Below are 4,870 nucleotides of genomic sequence, written 5' to 3'. Positions count from 1 at the left end.
TATGGATTAGAAGAGGAATCGTGAATTGTTGAAATGGTTAAGTCAAGAAGATGAGTCATACTTCGTTCCAAAAACAAGTATTAGAGTCATACTCCAAGATTGTGTCTTGACTGACATAATCTTAAGAAAGGTTTATAAAACTTATCAAATGTAGAGTCTAATGTTTTCTACTTTTGTACATTTGAAATTGGTAAGTTGTGATGTCTTGGATAAGACAAAGACCAACTAAGACCAATTGTGTGAAGTGTTTTTCTTGATAAGTAACCGCACTAACTCTTGAATATTTGTTTGTCAAGTAATCTCTTGAAAAAAGAGAACCTTATATGTCAAGAGGTCAGTGGGAGTCTTAAAGATCTTGAAAAAAAGTTCAAGAACTAATCAAGAGTAAACCTATTGTTAATCACTAGCACACGACCTGAGGTTTGTAACCTATCGTGTTGACATATTCTCGTTTCTGTGCCCATTCCAGTTGAAGTTGACTATGCATGTGAGTTCTATGAGTTCTCAATTGTCTGCATAACGACCTAGAAGCAATGGTAGGCCTTTGTGATGCCAAGTGGCAAAAAATTAAGATTGAACAAGTTCAGTCCATATGAGTTTGGATTTGTCACTAACCTTGTCTTGTGATTATGGTTATGACAGATTCACATGGATAGGAACACATACACCATAAAAATATAAGTGTCATAAGGTTTCTCTCTAATTCATGAAAATGATTGTGAGGAAACGCTTTCACTAAGAAGATTTTAAAGGGTTAGTAATTGTGATATTTGCATTCTCAAATTCGATTATGATTACGACATCCCTCTTTATAGTTCGAATTGTAAGAAATGGCAAAAGGTCTAAACATTTAAGACTTATTGCTGTAAGTTCTAAAATTATTTAGACACACATGTGAGCTATCTAAGGAAAGGTGTATGAGTTAGAGAAGCATAGATTAAGTATTATCGAAGCATCGCGTACCAGAAATCTGAACTTTGGTAAGGAAGTCAATAAATATTGATTTATAGAAGTCCAGCTAATTTATGGGTACATGTCAAAGCTTGTGGGAGCATAAGTGTTATGCTAGTAAGATAATAATTATTATGCTAGTGGGAACATAATTATTATGGTAAGTGTTGCAAGTTAGCAATGTTAATTATAGAAAACAAAAAGTTTCAATTCGCAAAGTTGCAGGGTTTGAAAAGTTGGTTTGCTATAATTAAGGGAGAGGAATTCATACTTCATTTCAAATCTAAAAGCTTAGATTGAGATTTTAATCAAATTTAGTCAAAAACTTATATGTATGTTATGTTGAAATGATTCAACATAAGGAAATTCTATATGTGAAAATATTATAGTATGAGACTGGTCACGTCTTTATGTAAGACATTATGTATCGTATCCCATATGCTTCGGGTATAGGATCGATTGCATATGCTATAATATTAATCTGTTATAATTTTCCAAATGCCTAGGGCATTAAGAAGGAAAAAGGGACTAGAACAAGATATGACTAAAGTGGTTAAGCAATTGTAGGACAATCTGAGGTTTACCAAAGATTGGTTGCCCATGGACAGTTGGAAGTATAGTGAAAATTTTGGAAATACCATATTGACATATTCTGAAAAGAGGTGACTCTTGTTCAGAAGTGATAGTCAAAATGGGAATATGGAAATGTTTCCATAAGTGGAAGTTATTCTTTAAATCTATGTAAGATTAGAAAACTTAATGAAAGAAGGATGTTCAAAGGAATGTACTTTGAATGTGAGACTTCGTTTCCATGGAATGTCTCTCCATTGGAATACTTTGTAATGTCTGTTTCCAAGTGTCGGTGACTTTTGTGCATAGTTATTACAAGAGGATCATTGCATATAAGTTTAGAATCTAACAGATTTCAGTAAATGGCAAGAATTTGGTATTCTTACATTTATCATAAGGATTTGGAATTGTGAAATGAGCATCATTGAAATATTGTCAATTGATCTATTTTACAAAGAAAGGACCATAGGCAAACATAGTGTGCATGCTTGAAGCATGGGATAACTATTGTTTTAATTCAAGTATTGAGTTGATTATTCAAAACATTATACAATGAATAATGAGTAATCAATATGGTGATTAGATAAAAGGTGTTTTATTTACACTCAAAAGTTTTGGGACCATATAGGATTAGTATTATTCTTGTGTTTCATTTTGCATGTTTTGACTTCCCTAATAAGTAGGTTATTTAAACATTCACAGTCGATCATACTTCGGAAGTAGGTATTGAAGCAAGACTGTCATGAATGGGTCTGTAGGATTGTCTAAGGTGTTAGACATAGCACAAGTTTGCAGCAGTATTCCTGAGTACTCCTGTAATAAGATTTGAGTATTGGATTCAACCCACGCTCATTTATATCACTTCATGGATTTTATCATGAGTGATCATGAGACGATAATATCTTATATTCTTGAAACCAAGACATGTGAGTTGTAATTTACAAGTCGGTTGGACATTGACATATGTAAACGCAACAGTAACTTGGTGTTATAAAACTTATCGTTGTGTGTGATTTGATGAGTAAGTACCAGTAAGCATTTGAGTCAAAGTTTATCCATTCCTTTTACCCTTAGATGGATAAAAGCGATATCTGTGGGCCCCTCGATGATTTAGTGATGACAACCCTAAGTGCTTGGCCAAGCCTGAACTGATTTGATTTGTTCAATTAGTCATTCGTCATAAATCAGAAATCGGGAAACAACAGATGGATAGAGAGAATGATTATAATCCATGTCTCAGTTCATACGATATCTAGAATGGAGGAATATATGATCCCTTATCTAATGGACGCATCATTAGATTTGTTCAGAGTTCGACAGCTGGTTTTGAGAGCTACAATTGCTAATCGGATTTTGGAGTCATACCTGTAATTATAGTTATTAGACTTATCCAAGTGGGAGATTGTTGGATTAGGTGTCTAAGCCCATAACTATAATTGGTATGTACTTGACTCGATAGTAGCATGGTCCATTTCGGGTTGCCTTCATCAGGACAACTTGATAGGATGGATATTTAAGAAAGAGTTTATTTGTGATTTATTAATATATTATAAGTATAATATATTAATTGAGAAATCATATTATTTAATTAGTATTGATCAAGAATTAATTTGGAATTAATTTAGTGATCAAAAGAGACTAATTAAATTAACGGGGACTGATTAAGTCAATCAATAATATTTATAGTTTGGACCAATGATCTAATTCTATGTGGAAGTCCATAAAGAGTTAGTCCATAAGGCCCATCATATGGATTATTGGATTTCTTAAAGGCTTAAGTAAATGGACTAGGGTTTACAAGTTAAACCTTAGGAAGCCCACACTATAAATGTAACCCTTCTTTAGCCAAAATCCTACACAAGTGTGAAATGACATGAGATGGATGATTTTGTGCTTCATAACTTCTCTCTCAATATTCCCCAATTGTTCATGATGTTTGTGACTTGTTTGAGGCACAACACTTGGGGTGCTAAGCTCTTAAAAGGCCAATGTATACAAGCTAAAACAAAGAGGTAATCTTCTAACTTACTTTTATGATTTATATGTCAAATTGAATGCTAGTTGTAGGCTTAATGCTTTGGAAACAATATTGCATGTATAATTAGAGAAAACATAGATTCAAAGCATTTAGGGTTGTATGTGCACCATAGGATGTTGTAGTATACTAAAACCCAACAGATACATTATAGATAAACTCTATTCTTGAGTTTTTGCTATCTTCATTAGCTCCTTAATTGGGATCAAAGGCTCCAAGGGTGGTATTCTTAACATCCTTGTGTTGTTATAATCTTTCTAGTTCATGTGATTGGATCGTCTTGGTGGTTTTGTTAAAATGATCATAAAATAAAATAGTTATTTTTGAGTATTTTGTTTGCCGCTCAAAATTGTTTTATAAAGAAGATCGTTTTTTACTTCCCAAAACTCATCAGGATATTATCTATCAACATGAGCCATTGCATTCTTACTCTATGAGAATCATTTATCATGCTTCCAAGAAGGTGCGAAGTGGCCAAAAGTAGCAGATCATGAATGCAATATAGTTATACTTGGGTGTCAAGCCATTGATCATATATGTCATAATATTATTTTTGGGCACCAGGGTCTCGATATTAGCAAGAAGGTCAGAGATAGATTCTATTCGAGTGCAATAAAAAGAGATGGTATTGTCACGAAAGGAGATGTTGTGAAGTTCCTTGCAAGTTGGATTAACTTAGTATCCTTGTTGACCCAAAAGAGATTTTTCAGGTTGAGCGAACAATGGAGTTCTTCTTAAGAATCATCTAAAAAAGCGACTGTGATATGGTGCCATAGATCCAAAGTTTCTGTAACATCCTAAAAATTTCAGACAAATATTTCATTTTTAATTCATTCCAAAACATCCATTAATCATGTCAAAACAACCAAAAGTTTATCATAATGAAATAATATCAGTGTACAATTCCCAAAATCACATAATGCAGAAAACATGAGCGGAGGCGGTGCGATCAAGTCGGGCCCTTCCCTTTCGAGCTGGAAGTACCTAAAACATAAACTGAAAACTGTAAGCACAAAGCTTACTGAGTTCCACCAAAATACCCCATACCATACATAGATAGCAGTCAAGGATAACTGGGTATTCAACCCCTTCGGTCTCTTTCAGCCGGTACTGGGTTTATTTCAACCCCTTCGGTTTCGTTTAACTGGTACTGGGTATATCTCAACCCTTTCGGTCTCCTTCAACCGGTACTAGGTATATTTAAACCCCTTCGGTCTCTTCCAACCTGTATCAAGTCTATTTTACCCCTACAACTCACACATAATCATAACAGTAAGAGTCACAAAGACAATAAGCATATACATGCAATACAGT

The sequence above is a fragment of the Lactuca virosa genome, chromosome 5 (assembly GCF_052849685.1).
Source record: "Lactuca virosa cultivar CGN04683 chromosome 5, Lactuca_virosa_CGN04683_v6, whole genome shotgun sequence".
Lineage (NCBI taxonomy): Eukaryota > Viridiplantae > Streptophyta > Magnoliopsida > Asterales > Asteraceae > Lactuca > Lactuca virosa.
The sequence above is the reverse complement of the archived record's forward strand: the minus strand, read 5'-3'. Positions refer to the sequence as shown.